The sequence below is a fragment of the Oryctolagus cuniculus genome, chromosome 10 (assembly GCF_964237555.1).
Source record: "Oryctolagus cuniculus chromosome 10, mOryCun1.1, whole genome shotgun sequence".
In the NCBI taxonomy this organism is placed as follows: Eukaryota; Metazoa; Chordata; class Mammalia; order Lagomorpha; family Leporidae; genus Oryctolagus; species Oryctolagus cuniculus.
This window is the reverse complement of record NC_091441.1, coordinates 76552535-76571388: the sequence shown is the minus strand read 5'-3', so window position 1 is coordinate 76571388 and position 18854 is coordinate 76552535. Positions and strand designations below refer to the sequence as shown.

The 18854-nt window shown below is 53.3% G+C and overlaps 1 protein-coding gene across 1 annotated transcript in view; it reads right to left on the bottom strand.

Annotated features, from left to right (window-relative positions):
• Nucleotides 1–12924: 12924 nt before the first annotated feature.
• SHQ1 (SHQ1, H/ACA ribonucleoprotein assembly factor) overlaps nt 12925–18854 on the bottom strand; it is a 155139-nt gene continuing 149209 nt past the window's right edge. Inside the window, exons 11-12 of the transcript XR_007921540.2 lie at nt 14702–15002; nt 12925–13727 (exon numbers count right to left, since the gene is read on the bottom strand). The gene's annotated coding sequence lies outside the window, so the exon portion shown is untranslated. The remainder of the gene's footprint in view (nt 13728–14701; nt 15003–18854) is intronic.

Below are 18854 nucleotides of genomic sequence, written 5' to 3'. Positions count from 1 at the left end.
GGCCTCAACTTTCCCATCAGAGAGATGGGTATAACTGTGTACAGAGCCAAAACTCGTGAGGATGACATACATCAGTGAGCGTGGAGCAGTACACATGGCCGGCAGGCACACGATCTGAGTGATCAGGAATGTCAGAGAGGAGCCCCGCGTGAGCTGCACGTGGAGAAAGCGTGGACTCTGCATCATCGCCCGCAGGGGCCCCTTTCCCCTTCAGAGTAAGCAGCGGGGGCAGGCACTGGGCTGCTGGGTGTCTGCGTGTCTGAAACGTCAGCAGCTCTTTCCCCCTCACCGGAAGCAGCGTCTTACTCCAACTGGCCGTGGAGTACATGCTCAACACCTCTAAAATCAGGACAAGAAAAAATAACTATAAATAATCCTCAAACCCAAAAACAATGAGTAAGGTGTTGCTCCCATGCCTGCTCACACACATACATACACGTATGTTACCACTGTCACCCCTTTTCTTTTTTTTTTTTTTTTTTGACAGGCAGTTAGACAGTGAGAGAGAGAGACAGAGAGACAGAGAGAAAGGTCTTCCTTCCGTTGGTTCACCCCCCAAATGGCTGCTATGGCCGGCGCTGCACTGATCCGAAGGCAGGAGCCAGGTGCTTCTCCTGGTCTCCCATGGGGTGCAGGGCCCAAGCACTTGGGCCATCCTCCACTGCACTCCCTGGCCACAGCAGAGAGCTGGCCTGGAAGAGGGGCAACCGGGACAGAATCCGGCGCCCCAACCGGGACTAGAACCTGGGGTGCCGGCTCCACAGGCGGAGGATTAGCCAAGTGAGCCGCGGCGCCAGCCCACACATCTTCTACTTTTCTAAAACTGATGTTTTACTTTCCTTTGAAAGGCAGAAATATAAAGACAGAGACAGAGAGAGATCTTCTATGCACTGGTTTACTCCCCCAAATGTCTGCTATAGTAGCTATGGCTGGGGCCGGCCAAAGCCAGGACACTGGACCTGCATCCAGGTCGCCCACATGGGTCGCTGGAAGGCTTAATTATACAAAGGATCCTTTCCAAGTCACTTTAATCCACACAGGCACACACAAAATGTGAATTTCATTTAATCTGGGGCTCCCCAAATCACTGCTAACATGGAGCAGCGGGGACTCAAACCAGCACCCATATGGGATGCGGGCATGGTGGGTGGAACCTTAACCCGCTACGCCACAGCACAGAGTGTATGCCTCCATCAGTCACCCTTAAACTGGCAAACACCACGCCCTGGGCCAGCAATTCCTTCTTTTTTTTTTTTTAAGATTTATTTATTTATTTGAAAGTCAGAGAGAGGAAAGGCAGAGAGAAACAGAGAGAGAGAGAGAGGTCTTCCATCTGCTGGTTTACTCCCCAATTGGCTGCAATGGCCAGAGCTGCGCCAATCCAAAGTCAGGAGCCAGGAGTCTCTTCCGGGTCTCCCACATGGATGCAGGGGCCCAAACACTTGGGCCATCTTCTACTGCTTTCCCAGGCCATAGCAGAGAGCTAGATTGGAAGTGGAACAGCCGGGTCTCGAACCGGCACCCAGATGGGATGCCAGCGCTTCAGGACAGGGCATTAACCCGCTGTGTCACAGCACTGGCCCCCAGCAATGCCTTCTCCACCTGCCCTGCCTGGGGGCCTGGCTCACTGACGTCACTGGAAAACTGCCCTCACCGGAAAACTGCCCTCACCGGTGTCTTGTTCATGCCACCCTTCACAAGCTCCAAGAGACTTATAACATCACATGCAGATCAAACTCCACACTGCACCAGGCCCGTGGGGTACAGTGGGAAAACTGGGCCCACTCCGGAGCTCTGGCTGCTGGGCACTCGTGTGCTAAGGGCTTGCCTACCTTAACTCTGTGACTCCTCTCACTAATTTGCAGGTTGGCTACCATCGTTATGCCCATTTTTCAGATGCAACAACTGAGGCTAGGGGAATCTACATAACTTGCCCAGGATCACTGTGCTAGGGAGCAGCAGAGTCTCCTGTGGGGCCCATGCAGCTGCCCACCATGGAATAATCAGTCTGATACACTGCTCCTTGCGTGTGTCCACCTATTCATCCACCCCAGCAAAGAACTTGGAAATCAGGAAGACAGACTCACTATCCGAGAGCTAAGCCATAGCCAGTCCGTGGGTTGCAAAAAAACCGCTTCTAGGGCTGCGAGAAGGAAGACCTTAGTGCATTTAAAGAAAAAAAAAAAAAAGTTGTGTCCATCTGTAGGAAGTCTTCCAAAGGGGCATCCCAGGGTGCATCGCCGAGTGTTGCCTGCAGGGAGGTGGCCACGCTGGGGTCTGCACTGCCCGCCTGCACACCCCCTCACTGAGCAGTGCTGTGTGGGACACCCGTGTGGCAGCCCCTGGACTGGAACTCTCCTACACCCATAAAGCCTACGTCCTCATCAGATTTACTCAAGAACCCTAACGACACATTCGTGCAATCACACACTGCGTACGATGCGCCGGGCTAAGAGGCGGCTGTAACGGCACGGATGGCTAAGCCACTGCTCCCGGCACTGGCATCCCAAATCCAAGCAGCAGTTCAAGTCCTGATGCTTATGGTTCCGATCCAGCTCCCTGCTAATGCTCCTGGGAAAGCAGCAGAAGACGGCCCAAGTACTTGGGCCCCTGCCTCCCACATGGGAGACCCTGGTCTGTCTGGACTGGCCATGCTGTCATGAGCATTTGGGGAATGGACCAGTGGAGGGAAGAGCGCTCTCTCTCTCTCCTCTCTCTCTCTCTCTCTCTCTCTCTCTCTCTGCCTCTGCCTCTCTGTAACTGACTTTCAAATAAATAAATCTTAAAAAAAAAAAAAAAGAGAGAGAGGTGGGTAAAGTCCAAGGAGGTCATGAGAGCAGGCTGTAATCTAATCTCTAATCTTCCTATAAATCTGGTGGATGAAGAGGAGGGGGAGGGAAGGAGGAGGAGGAGGGGGAGATTAGGCCACAGAAACACACAGAGGGACCACCAAGTGCAGACTCAGAAGATGGAGAAGCCAGTGCAGCCAGCATCCTGATCTTGGCCTTGGAGCCTGCAAAACTGTTAGAAACATATGTGTGGTCTTCCAGCCAGTGGGACTTTGCAGCCCCAGCAAATTCATGCATGGGTGACTGTCCGATCAGCCGTTTCCCTTACCCGTGGGCGTCCACCAAGTTCGTGTGGCTGGATGCCGCCTCCTTAAGCAGCCGTGGGGTCATGAACTTCCCCACAGAGCAGCATCGCAGGCTGAGAGGGGCTGTGGCCCTCTGGAGGGCTGATGACCCTCGAAAGGGATCTGTCACCCTCAGCTCCAGCTGGCTTTTCCCACATCTCCAAAAGTCTGCCTTCTGTGCGAAAACGTTCTATTTTTAAAAGTTGCATTGAATTCAAACTTTTTTTTTTTTTAAAGAAAACATTCTTCAAGCCAAGCAGAACATTTCTGCAGGTGGGATTAGACCATGAATCCAAAGTTTGCAACGCGTAAGGCAGGCATTCTGGCCAGCAGTTAAAGCACCCGTGTCCCACAGGGGAGTACCTGGGTTAAATTCCTGGCTCCGACTCCTAACTCCAGCTTCCTGCTAATGCAAGGCCTGGGAGGCGGCCCTGATGACTCAAGTAGTTGGGTTCCTGCCACCATGTGGGAGACTTGGATTGAGCTCCTGGCTCCTTGGCCCTGGCCCAGCCCCTGCTGTTGCAGGCATTTGGGGAGTGAACTAGCAGATAAGAACTCTCTTTCATTGTCTCTCTTGATCTCCCTGCCTCTCAAATTAAAGACACAAACCAAAGCAAAAACAAGGTTTGCAACAAACTTGCGGCTGTATTTCTTCCCGCCTGGGAGCTACTACACGGTTCTGGCCACTGAATACTTTTGTTTCCCAAGGTCAATGAATTAAGTAGCATTGGCCTGGGGGCTAGATCAGCCTGGGGGAGAAGTGCCAGCTCTGACCCTTATTAGCTACAGGGGAGAGGAGGCCACTGTGCCTTCCCTGCCTCTGTCTCCTCATGTGGAAAGTCACCATTACAGGGTTCAGAGAAGCTGAGGCTCAGAGGCTGGGGCTGCAAGGGGCCAAGCAGCCAGGGTTCCTCCATGGAGGGAACATCGCGCCACCTCGCCTCTGCTCTGCTTGCTGATGCCAGACCCCCAGGACACTGTGACTGTCAGGACACTTCCGAGCTCCCAAGGTCTGTGACAGCCTGCCGGGAACGTAACTGAATCACAAAGGAAATAGATCTCCTAGCCATGACCTTGAACAACTGCCATACTCTCCCAGGGAGAGCCTGCCATGGACACGCCCCCCCTCTCGGGTGTCTGCACGTTGACAGAAATCATCGCTTGTTAGATTCCACACCCCCGAGAGTTAAACCACCTTGGCGAGGAGGCGGAGTGTCATGGCCCTGGCCCTCAGGGTCACTCTTTAAAATACACCCTGACGCTCCCCTCCCGGCATTGGCTCACAAAGTCCAGGGCCTAAAGAAGAAAGTCTGCTCCAAGGGCACACCAAGTTCAGCAGTTGGCTCTCGGGTTCCTTTTGTGTTTCATTTATTTGTTTCAGAGAGAAAAAGAGAGAGAGAGATCGCTCCCATCCTCCAGTTCACTCCCCAAATGTTCACAACAGCTAGAACTGGGTCAGGCCCAAGCCAGCAGCCAAAGAGAACCCAATCCAAGTCTCCCATGTGGGTGCCAGGAACCCAACACTACTTGAACCATCACTGCTGCCTCCCAGGAGCTGCGTGAGCAAAAGGCTGGAGACAGGAATCGAACCCAGGCACTGTGACAGGGGATATAGGCATCTCAACAGCCAAGCCAAACTTCTGGGTGTGCGTTGGCAGGAAGCTGGGTCAGAATCCGAGGAGCCAGGACACACACCAGGCACTCTGATACGGGATGCAGCATTCTAAGCGGTGGTCCAACCACTTCACCAGATGCCCGCCCCCTGCATTTCCCTCCGGCGCAGTAGAACCGGAAGACACCTCCCTTCCAACATCACTCCTGTGAGATGAGGCACATATAGGCTGATTCTCTCCTTCCGCCTCCCCTTCCCACAGCAGGCTGCGAAGGACAGGGTCAGGACCCACCGCCCTTTCTCGGCACTTTCACACAACGGTCTATCAAAAGGTTCATGGAAATGGATAAAAGATAAGCTGACTTTGGTGCCCCCCAAAATTGTAAAATCCATGCATAAGAAGACTCTTCAAAAAGTTCATGCCAGGGGCCAGCCCCGTGGCATAGTAGGTTAAGACTCCACCTGCAGTGCCAGCATCCTGTGTGGGCACCAGTTCAAGTCCATGCTGCACTACTTCCGATCCAGCTCCCTGCTGGTGGCCTGGGAAAGCAGTGGAGGATGGCCCAGGTGCTTGGGCCCTTGCACCCATGTGGGAGACCTGGAAGAAGCCCTGGCTCCTGGCTTCTTATCAGCCCATCTCCAGCCATTGTGATCACTGTGAGAGTGAACCAGTGGATGGAGGACCCCTCTCTCTGTGTCTGTCCCTCTCTCTGTCTGTAGCTCTACCTCTCAAATAAATAAATAAATCCTTCAAAAATAAAAAAGTTCATGCCCAATGTGTATTCTGAAAAAAGTGCACAGGTTTCAAAAAAATGTTGCACAAACTTACTTAGTTCCAATTTTGCACAAGTGTTTTGAAATACTCTCATCAGCCCATGACCCAGTCAGAACACGGTGCAGCTGTGATGGGCAGACCTGGCACAGTTCAATCCTCCTTAAGCACTGGGCCACAAAGGCACAGAGAGGCGGTGAAGGGTGAAGGTCACACAGCAAGGAGGTAGAAAAGCCAGGTCTTGCACCCGGGTTCAGATCTCAACAGGTACACTCTTGACCTTGTCAGTATTGTTATAAACAATCACAGGTTGGTTTGTTTGGCCAATTTTAAAATAGACAATAATTAAAAGGGTGCTGAACCTATCTTTTTACATGGAACAGCCAGCTACTGTGGGTGTACAGAATCAAGAGATGCAGAAGCTGGCTCAGGGGGCAGGAAAACCCTGGGCACTCTGTGCAAGCAGCTGCCAGGCCGAGATGAGACTATGAGAACCTGAGCTAGAACCCGGCTTCTCACAAGTGCTGGCATGCAAATCGGGCAGGTTAAGCCAACTGCTGGGCCCAGCCTCAGCGTTTGGGGCTCTATAGATTGGGGTGGGGGACGGTGCACCAGCACCCTCTCTCCCAAAAAGCTCCCAGGTACTGTTGCAGCTGGGGATAGGCCCACACTTTGAGTAGGAGGAGCAGAACAGGAAACCTGGTAAGTGAAGCTCCATTAAAGTCACTCCAAATTTAGAAGTTGCAAGAGTGTTCTTTCCACTTGGCACGGGAGAAACTTGGGGTGAAGAGCAATGGTGAACTAGTCTGAAAACTTGGAAATGGGGCCAGTGCTGTGTCATAGTCGCCTGCAGCGCCAGCATCCCATATGGGTGCCATTTCGAGTCCCAGATGCTCCACTTCCAATCTCCCTCTCTGCTGTGGCCTGGGATAGCACCAGAAGATGGCCCAAATCCTTGGGCCCCTGCACCCACGTGGGAGACCCGGAAGAAGCTCCTGGCTCCTGGCTTCAGATTGGCTCAGCTCCCACCGTGGCGGCCACTGGGGAGTGAACCAGCAGATGGGAGCTCTTGCCCCCTCTCTGTCTTTCTCTCTGACTGCGTGTGTGTGTGTGTGTCCACCTATCAAATTAGAAAAAAAAAAAAAAAAAAAGCCAGAACTATTATTCAAGGGAGTGAAGGAATCATTCATGCCATCAATGGATGATAGTTATGTCTGTTGTCTCCCTGTCATCTTCTTTTTTTTTTTTTTTAAGATTTATTTATTTATTTGAAAGTCAGAGTTACACAGAGAGAGAAGGAGAGGCAGAGAGAGAGAGAGAGAGAGAGATCTTCGTTCACTCCATAATTGGCCACAACGGCTGGAGTTGCGCCAATCCAAAGCCAGGAGCCAGGAGCTGGGTCTCCCACGTGGGTGCAGGGGCCCAAGGACTTGGGCCATCTTCTATTGCTTTCCCAGGCCATAGCAGAGACCTGGATTGGAACTGGAGCAGCCAGGACTCGAAACGGCCCCCATATGGGATGCCAGTTCTTCAGGCAGCAGCTTTACCCCTACACCACAGCGCCAGTTCCCATCTTCCTCTTTAACATAAGCAAAAATATCGACCGACTTTCATGCTGGAACCGCACTCATTTTTCAGTTGCAATTGCTGGTTGCCTACTGATAGCGGAGTTGGGAAGGCAACGTGTATTTTGTGACAATTGCTTGGCTCTGAGGAATTTATAATAAGAGTATTGTATATTGTATTATTTTTAATTGCTTACATTGTCTACATCAGTAAAATTGATAATGAATACATACATGAACACGTGTGTGTGTTTGTCTGCATGCATCTGTACTTTCTTTTGGAGAGGCATAGATTAAACATTACAACACGCACACTACTGCATTCACTGTCCCCAGCTGAGGAGACTGGGCCCGGGGAGCCGAAATAACCATCTCAATTCACACACTTTGGGTTTCTGGCATGCCCCACCCCCACCTGCATCCCCACCTCCCACTCGGAGCAGGGCTTTCTTCAACCTCACCACAGCCCACTCAGCAGGGCTGAAGGACAGCCCGGTGAGACAGGAAATACCTCTAGGATCCACCCAATGATCTTTCTTCCCACAATCCTCTTGGCACCACACAGACAGCTAAGCCACGGATCCTAAGAGGGAAAATAATTCCTTGTGTAGCCACGCATGCAACCGCGTCATCACACTCCTGGGTACCAATGCAAGAGGAGTGAGGGTACATGTCCACCCAACACTTGTCCACTAAGGTTCGTGGCAGCTCCACATCCCCACAGCTCAAATTCACAATCCTCTGAATGTTCGCAAACAGGCATCGGGATGAACAAATTGTAGTCCATCAACACTCAGCAGTACTGATGACTGAAAATGACAACATAGATGGAGCTCAAATAATTGTACCAAGTGGAAGAGCCAGACAGAAACAAGTGGGTGCCACACGAGTCTGCTTTAGATAACATTCTACAAAAGACAGGGCACCTGCTTGTCAAAAATCGTGCATTGAACGCAGGTGCACGTAATTATACAAAGTCAGTCCTCAACAAAGATGATCTTTTAAAAAAAAGACTCATTTTATGTTTCTGAAAGGCAGAGTGACAGAGAGAGAGGCAGAGAGAGAGAGAGAGAGAGAGAGAGATCTTCCATCTTCTGGCTCGCTCCCCAAATGGCCCCAGTGGCTGGGGCTGGGCCAGGTCAAAGCCAGCTACTTCTGGGTGTCCTATGTGGGTGGCAGGGGCCCAAGTACTCTGCTTTCCTAGGCAAGTTGCCAGGGCGCTGGGTAGGAAGTAAAGCAAGTGGGACTTGAACCAGTGCTCCCATATTAGACGCTGGTACCACAAGAAGCAGGTGGGGGGCTTAACCCACCGCACCACAATGCTGGCCCCCCACAGTTGATTTTAAATTACCGGCTAAACGCTCCTGAGAAAGCAGCAGGAGATGACCCAAGAGCTCTTGTGAGGAGTCAGATGGGTTAGCAGGTAGTCGGGTGAGTACCAATGGGATTTGGGGTGTAAAATATTTGCTCCCTCCCCCCAAGAACAAACAGGCCGCCCTGCTTCCTTCTGAATCTCCAATTTTACCTTCAGAATAGCAAGGGAGCTCTTCTTCCTGAGCTTACTGTGAAAACAAGTTATCCACCCCACCTTCTTTTTTTTCTTTTAAGATTTATTTTATTTATTTGAAAGACAGAGTTACAGAAAGGTAGAGACCGAGAATAGAGGTCTTCCATCCGCTGGTTCACTCCCCAGATGGCTGCAACAGCCAGAGCTGCACCGATTCGAAGCCAGGAGCCAGGAGCCTCCTCCAGGTCTCCCACATGGGTGCAGGGGCCCAAGGACCTGGGCCATCCTCCACTGCCTTCCCAGGCCACAGCAGAGAGCTGGATTGGAAGAGGAGCAGCCGGGACTAGAACCGGCGCCCATATGGGATGCTGGCGCTTCAGGCCAGGGCGTTAACCCACTGTGCCACAGTACCAGCCTCTATTCCACCCTTCTGGATGGTTTTTTTTTGTTTGTTTGTTTCATCATGGACAGGCCAGACAGGATGGAGAATTGTAAATCAGGTCTTTTGATGGGTTTTGTCCCCACCTGGTAACTGAATGCCAATCTGATTGTCAAGTTTTTTTCCTTAGAAATTGCACTTTTTTTTTTTTAGATTTATTTGAAAGTCAGAGTTACACTGAGAAATGAGAGGCAGAGAGAAGAGAGAGGTCTTCCATCTGCTGTTTCATTCCCCAGTTGGCCACAACGGCCAGAGCTGTGCCGATCTGAAGCCAGGAACCAGGAGCTTCTTCTGGGTCTCCCACATGGGTGCAGGGGCCCAAGGACTTGGGTCATCTTCTACTGCTTTCCCAGGCCATAGCAGAGAGCTAGATGGGAAACAGAGCAGCCAGGACTCAAATTGGTGCCCATATGGGATGCCGGTGCTATAGACCAGGGCTTTACCTGCTACCCTACAGCACTGGCCCCAGAAATTGTGCTTAAAAACCCCAGTGCCATGGGGTCCTCTGGGTTTTTTCCTCTCCATGCTGCTCTGGCTGGAGGTCTTTGACTCTAATAAATCTTTTTAAATCTCTCTGTTGTCTGCTTTGAAATTCTTCTTCCATGTGAGACAAGAACCAAGGTAATAATTTTTTTGCCACCATTTTTCCATAACATTTAGGCCCCTGCACCCATATGGGAGACCCAGAAGTACCTCTGAGCTCCTGGCTGCAGCCTGGCCCAACCCTAACAGTTGTGGACATTTGGGGTCTGAACCAGCGATGGAAGATTTCTTTCTGTCTCTGTGTCTGTGTCTCTGTCTCTCCCTGCAACATTGCCTTTTAAATAAATAAATAAATAAATAAATAAATAAATAACGAACCATTGGGCAACTTGTTCTTTTTGTTAAAATAGCAGCAGTGGGGATGAGGGGCAGATTATCTCGGATCTTTGTCTTACATGGAAGAATTCCCATGGGGACATGGCAGAGAGAAAAGCAAGATTTATATAAGTCAGAGCCTCCTGCTGAAGCGGCCAGGATGTGAGCTCCAAAATCGGCCAAACCCGAAGGGGCTGGTGATAGTGTGTTTTTTTTGTTTGTTTGTTTGTTTGTGTTTTTTTTTGTTTGTTTGATTTTTAGGGGGGAAATAATAGTGGGGTTTTTAAGCACAATTTTTTGGGGAAAAGCTGAGTTACAAGGCAGGGACAAAACCAATCCAAAGACCTGATTTGTAATCTTTTTGCCCTGTCTGGTTTGCTCCAGAGAAAATAAGAGAGCCATCGGGGGAGGGTGGGAGAGGAAACTTGTCCACTGTACAGGGAGAGCTCAGCAGAGAGGATGCAGCCGGACTCAGCACTCTGAACTTGCTGAAGACACTTTTGGGGGAAGCAAGCACTTTGCACCCTCTTGGGGTTGGAGGGGGGACTCTCCTTCCTCATTTTCCACTGGGGCCAACCTGACTGCCTTTAACCCATCTGACCCCTCACATGCTCTGGGCCTCGGTTTCCTCCTCCGTAGGTGGCTATAATCTGAAGACTAGAGAGAGTGTGTGCAAACCCTGAGCAGCGTGCCTTGCACATGGGTGTACACAACTGTACTGGTTTGTGATCCTGGGTGCTTTTCACTGAACTATAAATGGCAATAGAGTAGCTGCTCGTGTTCATTCATCCACTTGACAGCTACTTACTAAGCACGTACTACATTCCAGGCATTGTTCTAAGCACTTAATACACCAGGGAAAAAAACAGGCCGTGGCTTTGCCTTCTTGGTGTTTCCGTGCCGCGAGGGGAGACAAACACTAAATAATCAGGCAGCAAATTGGAGGTTCCCTGGTAAAGAGAAGAGAGAAGCGCTAAGAGGGAAGTCGAAGGGAATGGAAGGGAGCAGCAGGAAAGGCATTCAGGGCTCATGCAGGTGCCATGGGCATCTCTGGGGGAAACACGACCTGACCTCGGCTCTCCCATGCGGACAAGCGAGCAAGGTTTAAGGGGGCTCCAAGACAGGAAGAGGGACTGGAGAAATTTGTTTAAGTCGGGTCTTAAGCACAGTCAGAGGTGGAGACAAAGCCTGTCTGGCCTGCCCAGAATAAAACAAAAAGCCATCCAAAGGGTGAGATCTGTAACTTCTTTTTCTCGCGATAAAACTAGAATCTCAGAAGGCTGGGATTGGCACTTTTGTCTTGCTAAAGGTAGCTTCTGGGGAGAAGCAAGTGTCTTGTACCCTTTTAAAGGGGCTTGCCCATTTCCCATTGCAACAGGGAGCTGACCTGACTCCCTGCTGGTTCATCTACCTCCTCCCAGGCTTTGTTGGCAGAGATAAGTGGAATCGGTTCTTGACTTCCTGCAGGAGGGAATCCAGACGTGAGGCAGAGAGCAGAAGTCAGCAAGGGAGCAAGCTTAATACAGTCAGGACAACTGGCAGAATGGATGGAGCCCTCTCCAGACTGGATCAGAGAGAGAGAGAGAGTCCAGTCATTCAGACTGGGAAAGCGGGGTTACATCGCCTATTGGAAAGAATGCACCTGACAGTCCAGGGGGGCACCCAGGAAAACAGCTGGGAGCTGAGCACGGGTCTGTATTCAGACCGGAGTCCAACTTTTCCTGCATGTTTCTCCTTCCAACTCCTCCTTCCTGACAGTTTACTGAGTGTGAGGCAGGGCAAATTCCTCCCACGGTTTTACTCTCGCATTATCAGGCTGGGCAGCTCTCCCTCCCCCACTGCAGGGGACCATCCCCAGTGTGCTTTCCCCAGAGGAAGGGAGGGAGGTTTCACTACCCAGAAGACAAAGTGGCCCCTCCGTCGCAGGAGGGAGGACTCTCTGGGGGGAGTGTCCCCCGAGGGGAGCACGGGGACCCCCTGCAGAGTTATCAGGGAATAGGGGGGATGTGATACTGGAAAACACTGGGCTGGGCGTCCCAGCTTTGCTGTCCCCCCAGCTTCACGGGGAAAAGGCTCTCCTTGCCCAAACTCCAGCCCCGCTCCTCTGAACCCTTCCCAGCTGACCCTGGAGTCTGGGCTCCTGCGTGTGGCTGACATTTGTCCCACGTTAACAGGAGTCCTGCCAATCAACACAGTAGCCAAAACTCCCAGTCTGGATGTGTGAGCTCCCGCAGTATTTGATCCGGCTGCTCGCCCTGCCCTCCCCCGGGTGGAGACTGACACCTTCCCCTCCCCCTCCCCCGCCCCCAGCAGGCCCCCAGCTAGAATCCCTGCAGGTCGGCTGCCCCAGAATCTCGCTAACCCCGATGTTTCCTCTTGGAATTTTCCACCTACCGATTGCCCCTCCACTCTGCGCCTTGGCTCTAAAGTCCCCACTTGCTTCTCAGAGTTGCAAGCTCAGCTCTCCCCGTCCTGCAGAACCCCCTCCGCAGTCACCCTCCCGGTGAAGTCTGCCTGAGCCGCCTTTAGATCCATTTTTAGAAAAAGGATGTGTGAGAACCCCAGGAAGGCACACTGGCCGAATCTGAACATCCACACTCAGAAGTCACCTCCGCTACCCACTGGTCGCTGTGACCTGGGGCCTGTCGCTTCCTACCTGCTGCAAGGTGACAACAGGCCCCTTTAACAGATGCTGAGAGGATTAAAGGAGGTGGGGATCTAGCATAATCCCCGGAGCACTAAATACCCCCTTTCTTTCCTGAGATGGTTAGAGAACATCCTCAGGGTTGGCTGGAGGAGTTGCTGCGGAACCCCAAAACTCGGGGTGGAACCCCAAAACTCGGGGTGGCAGAAAGATAGGTGTTCGCATGCAGAGGAAGGAGCGGCAGCTACCACTGGGCTTCTCGGCTTCCCGAGGGATTCCAGGCAGTGAGCCTTAGATTTCAGAAGATCAGCAGGAGATCAGGGCCTTGGGTGGGTCCACAGGGCATGTGGCCTTCCTTTGATGGGGCAGGGATACAGGCTCCAGTCAGTCTGTCTCCAAGGGCAGATAGGGTATTAGTTTATTTGATCAAGTGCCTGCAAAAGCTCTCCACTAGAGGCTAGCGTTGAGATGTTAACTACAGGGGCCACTGGCGTCTTTGTGATGGCCGGGTCACTCCCTGGACTTAAGGAGTTGATCTTCACAGAGGAACTGCAGGCTGAGGGAGAGATCCTGGGGCCTGATAAAGTCTGCAAGGCCTTAGGGGTCAGGACTGGGCTTCAAGACCCCATTGAGATCCACGGAGACCCATTCATGGTTGTCCTCCCTCTGGGCACCCAAAGCTCCACCTACTGGGCTCCTCTCTGCCTGTCTCTGAGTCCCTCTTTAGCAGGGGCATGGTAAACAGGTGATTTTACATTCCTGGTCAATGATTGACAGAAATGGAGGCTGGTATCTCACCCCGTTTCTAAGCACTCTGCCAACCACACATCTGTGAGCAATCTACCGGGTCCCTGGTTGTCAGAGTAGGGGCTCCCTGGGGAGACCCAGGGAAAAGAGCATTTCCCAAACATTTTAATTCCAAGCGGAGTTCATTAGTTTGGATCCCATTACAATAAATTATCACCCAGTGCTCTGCATCCTAACAAAACGGACCATGCCTGGACGAGAGCCCCTTGTTGAAGGACTTGGCTGAAACAGCACACTGCTTCCCAACCAGACCCATTACTTCCCCCCAAGAGATAGCGCCCCCTAGTGGAAGGGAGAATGAAGAGGCCGGGTCTCATTTGCTCAGAATACCGACGTCATCACTGTCTCAGGCAAGCGGGATCCTGGCAGCTGCTTGCGCAGGACAGAGATCTGTCAAAGAATAATGTTGAGAAGATTAAAAAAAAAAAAAAAAAAAAAAAAGCCTGGTTCTTAAACTAATAGGGAATTAACACACATTAAGCATTCGCTTAACGCATTCCTGGGAGAACCAGCAGTGTGGTGGAGCTCCTTCGAGAAGCATCTGCCAGCTGGGGGTTCCTGGTGCCTGGGAGGGTGTGGCTGATGGAGGCGTTGATTTGTTGCAGGTTTAAGTCAGAAACAAATCGGGCTACAGTCCTTCAGGGCCACAGGGCCATGGCCTTGGGCCTCCCAGTGACTTTTACCAGGACACACCCTCACGTGCGACTTGGTGGCCCCAGGCCCAAGCAGTGAACAGCTGAAGCAGGCCAAGGCGCAGTCCCCGTGGAGAATTAAGTAATCCTCGGGCGGGTCTGGCCAGCACCGCCCTAATCCGGTGCTGAAAGAGCTGCATTCTTCCTCTGCACCGTATTTCTCGGTTTGGAGAGGTTTCCCTTAGCAGTTCTGCCTGCGGCATGGCCTGCAGGATCCCGCCTGGCTCCTCCCTCTGTCCCCCTGCCCCCCACATGCTGCCTGGTAACTCTGTCCTCCGGTGACAAGTGACAAGTTGCCTCCCAACGCAGCCACTAGGGCAGCTTCCTTTGTCTGGAGTCACAGCTCCCTCCCCCCCCCCCAAGCTCTTGTAGTCTCAATGCCCTGGCGAGGGCACTCCTTTGCATCCTTGGCCGCTGCAGGTTGGGCTACCTGGCTGCGACCTTGACTCCCTGGCAGCTTCGGCGCTGCGTTTTCCTAACCAGAGCCTCCCCAAGAGGGAAGGGGAGTGGGGAATGGAGGGCTGTGGCCCCCTTGGCTCTGCAGGACACAGAACCTCTGCTCTAGGGCTCTCGTGCCCAGCTTGGCCGGCAGCCTGGCTGCACTGGCTGCACTCCAGGTCACTTCGATGCCAAACCAGCGGCTGCAGGCCCAGGGCTGTGGGCCGCGCTCACCTCTCACACACATTTTGCTTGGCTCTCCGAAAGCTTCTCCACCGTCTTCAGTTCATTGTCAACATGCACGGTTTAATCAGCCGGAATTTCCAGTTCCTCTCTCCCGGAGCTCCTTAGGCCCAGGAGGCATGGCTCAGCTGCAGCCCAGGAGCAGCTAGCTGCCTTTGAAGATATCCAAGCTGGCCGGGACGCATCGCCACAGCCGGTTCTCCCGGTGGGTTCCCGACCCCTGGCCCAACTCAGACGCAGCTCTCTAGGCCTGCAGGCCGCATCTGAGGTTTCCACCTCTCCTCCGGAGTGTCTGAAAACCAAAGAGAAAGAAACATTATGGGGGCCGGAGGCCTTCGCTGTGGTGTAGCAGGTGATGCCAGCATCTCATATGGAGGCTGGTTCATGTCCTAGCTGTTTCATTTGCTATCCAGCTCCCTGTTAATGGCCTGGGAAAGCAGCAGAAGATGGCCCAAGTGCTTGAGCCCCTGCACCCATGTGGGAGACCTGGAGGAAGCTCCTGGCTCCTGGCTTCAGCCTGACCCATTGCTGGCTGTTGCAACCAGCTGGGAAGTGAACCAGCAGATGGAAGATCTCTCTCTCTTCTTCTCTGTAACTCTCTTTTTTTTTTTTTAAGATTTATTTATTTATCTGAAATTCAGAGTTACAGAAAGAGAGAAAGAGAGGCAGAAAGAGAGAGAGAAGGAGAGGCAGAGAGAGAGGTCTTCCATCCGATGGTTCACTCCCCAATTGGCCACAATGGCCTGAGCTGCGCCGATCTGAAGCCAGGAGCCAGGAGTGTCTTCCGGGTCTCCCACGTGGGTACAGGGGCCCAAGGACTTGGGCCATCTTCTACTGCTCTCCTAGGCCATAGCAGAGAGCGGGATCAGAAGTGGAGCAGCTGGGGCTTGAATCGGCGGCCATATGGGATGCCAGCCCCTGCAGGCAGTGGCTTTACCCACTACGCCCCAGCGCCGGCCCCTCTGTAACTCTTTCAAATAAATTAATTAATCTTAAAAAGAAAAAATAATGTAACTTTGGTTCCCCTACACATGCCTGGTCTACTCCCACATTAATAACGCCCCCTCCACTTCCGGAACTCCCTGGAATGGAGTCTCCAGGCTCTGGAAAGTGTGGTCTCTGAAGTCTTTGCCGCTGCCTGTCTCGGTTCCCTTCCACACGCGGCCTCTTGAGAAAGTCTTCTTGGCTGGAGCGGCAGACAACGCTACGCTCTCCTCGCGTCACTTCTCACTTCCGCAGCTGATAGAAACTCCAAAACCCATTCAGATCCCCTTTTTACTTTTACTTCCAGGAAGTTCAGAGCAGGGACTCCCACACAGGAAGTGTATTTTTTTTTTTAATTTGATAAGTGGAGAGAGAGATATTCCATCCACTGGTTCCCTCAAATGCCCACAATTGCCAAGGCTGGGCTGGGCCCAAGCCAGGAGCCAAGAAATCCATCCAGGTCTCCTGTGTGGGTGGCAAGACCCCAACTACTTGAGCCATCATTTGCCAACCTACAGTGTCTGCCTTAGCAGGAAGCTGGGATTAAGAACTGAGCCAGGCACTTTGACGTGGACACAGAAATCCTAACAGAGGTTTGTTTTTGTTGTTGTTGTTGTTTTGTTTTGTTTTGTTTTTAGATTTATTTATTTGAAAGGCAGAGGTGTGTGGGGTGGGAATCTTCTATCTCATGGATGGTTCACTTCACAATGGCCAAACTAGGAGCCAGGAGCATCTTCCTGGTCTCCCACGCGGGTACAGGGGCCCAAGTACTTGGGCCATCTTTCACTGCTTTCCCAGGCGCAGGAGCAGGGAGCTGGATTGGAAGCGGAGCAGCTGAGACTGAAACTGGCGCCCCCTATGGGACACCAACATCGCAGGTGGAGGGAGGCTTTACCCGCTACTCCGCAACACCCGCCCCTTAACAGGGGTCTTAACCGGCAGCCAACTGCCCACCTTGGGTGTACTATGGAAGTCTGTGTCCATGACCTCTGGGCCTGGCAGCCTCACAGGCCAATGGGCAAAGCATGGAGGTCTCACCTGCTCGCTCTGGGACTTGTGAGAAGAATTCGGGGGCAGGGCGCTCACCCCGGGCACACTCAAGAGACCCAGCTCACCGGGGCTGTGGCTGAGAAGGAGAAGACAGCCCGGGGTCTACGCCTCCTCCTCTAATAACCCGGGACTGCAGCGGCCACCCCACCCCCGCCCCGTGGCCCCTGAGCCACCTCCTTAAGGAACTGTTTGTGTTAGAGGCAGCAGAAGGCAGAACAGCCGGGAAGCGCCGTCGGTAGCCGGCGAGCGAGAACAGGGGCGATGTTGTTGGAGGTTTCTGAGCGGGCCAGCCCTGCACGCCGCAGCCAAGCTCCCGCTCCGCTTCCTCCCGCAGAACCCGGTGTCCCCGAGGGGCCGTGCGCGGCCGGGGGCTGCGAGCCCGGGGGTTTGGGGATTCGGCCGTGGCAGGAATTTCTTTTTGCTGGAGCGATGCCAAGGGAGGCTTCAGGCAAGAAGTCGCAGCGCAAGGAAAAGCGCACTCCTGGGCCGCGCCTCCAACCCCCTCCCCCACACGCACCTGGCGCCAAGCCCGCGGCGGCCCCCTCCCGTGCCAGCCAGGCAGTCCTCCAAGAGGCGCACAGGGGACAAAACCAGAGAGCCGGGAAGCCGGGAAACCGGGATTTCTTTATTGGCTTCCTGCGTTGGAGGGGAGGAAGAGGAAGAAGCAGCCAATGAAGAGAAGCCACAGGAAGCAGCTGCGCCGCCCACCCCCACCCCCACCCCCTGTTTGAGCAGCAGGGGGTCGTTCCATTCTGCTGACCTTGCTACCCTGAGCCAGCCTGTGGGAGTGCAACACCACAGGTGGATGCCCAGGGCAGTGGAGGGAGGATGAGGACAACTGCTTCGAGCCAGGAGTGCTTGCAATGCTGTCAGGCTCCCCTTGGGGGTGCCTGGGCTGGGTGCTGTTGCGTCTGCACTCCGTCCCCTCCCTCTGTCCTTAGGGACAGCCTTGACCCTGAGGAAGGCATTCTTCGGGCTACAGAGCTCAGCTTGCACGCAGGGCAGGCAGGAGAAACCCCCAGAAGCAGCTTGTGGAAGACTGGGGATGCTGCGATGGTGCAGGGAGCCATTCCCTGCTGTTCCCCAAGGCTCAATGCTGTTCCCTAGGGCTCCACGGTGGCTCTGTGCTCCCTCTGTCCACAACCACAACACACCCTGGATGCTTTGCTAAGGTCACGTCCCAGACGAAAACTCCTGCATGCCAATATTTGTTTCCAGGTCCATTTCTAGGAAATCCCACCAAGAGAATATCATTGTGCAGCTTTTTAGCAGGCACCCCTCTGGGCTCCCAGGGCAGTTGTGGGGCTCTCCCCCAGTCTGACGAAGCCCACCATCAGGGCACCGACAGGCAGGTCACCACGTGGTCTGCATCTCGCCCCTCCTCCCCCTCCCGTGCTGGGCATCTGCGCACTCCTAGGAGTCTTCAGAAAGTTTGCAGACAATGAGCATGGTCTCAATGTCTTTTGCACCAACATAAACTTGTCCCTTAGTCCCACAAACTTCTTGGACAGAGTCCCCGAGGCCTCCACCTACTCACCCACGCCCTCTCTCTTCTCAGCTTCAGGGGAAGACGGAGGAATCTGGTTTTGAGGCATGTCAGAAATTCCCCCATGAGCCTCTGCGGAGTGTGCACATTCCTAGGGATTCAGAGAGGGAGCAGGATGCAGCAGAAATCAGCACGGGCCTGGAGTATGGCTGCTTTGAGTTCAAATCCACCTCGGCCCCTGTAACTCCCGGGAGGCTGCAGCTGGCTCAGTTGCAAGGCAGCAGCCAGTGGGGAAGCCCAGCCAGGAGCAAACACACAGCTCCGGGGAGCACTGCCCATAGCCACAGCTGTTCTTGCAGGGTCAGTCCCTCTTGGCCCCTCCCCCAACCGCCTGCTGGGTTCCCTGCACAGTCACAGCCCAGCTGGGACCCGTGGACAGGAGTCTCTGCAGCTTGGTGGCACTCAGAACTGGGTCAAGCCCACACTGGCATGGATGCCCGCTGCTGCTGGGTGCCAGGATATAAACGTTAGCGTGAAAGGAAGTCAGCCGGCTCCCACCATGGTGACAAAGCTCACTGCCATCTGTTCCTCTCCTCCCTGGACTTCAGAGTGGGCACAGCCTGA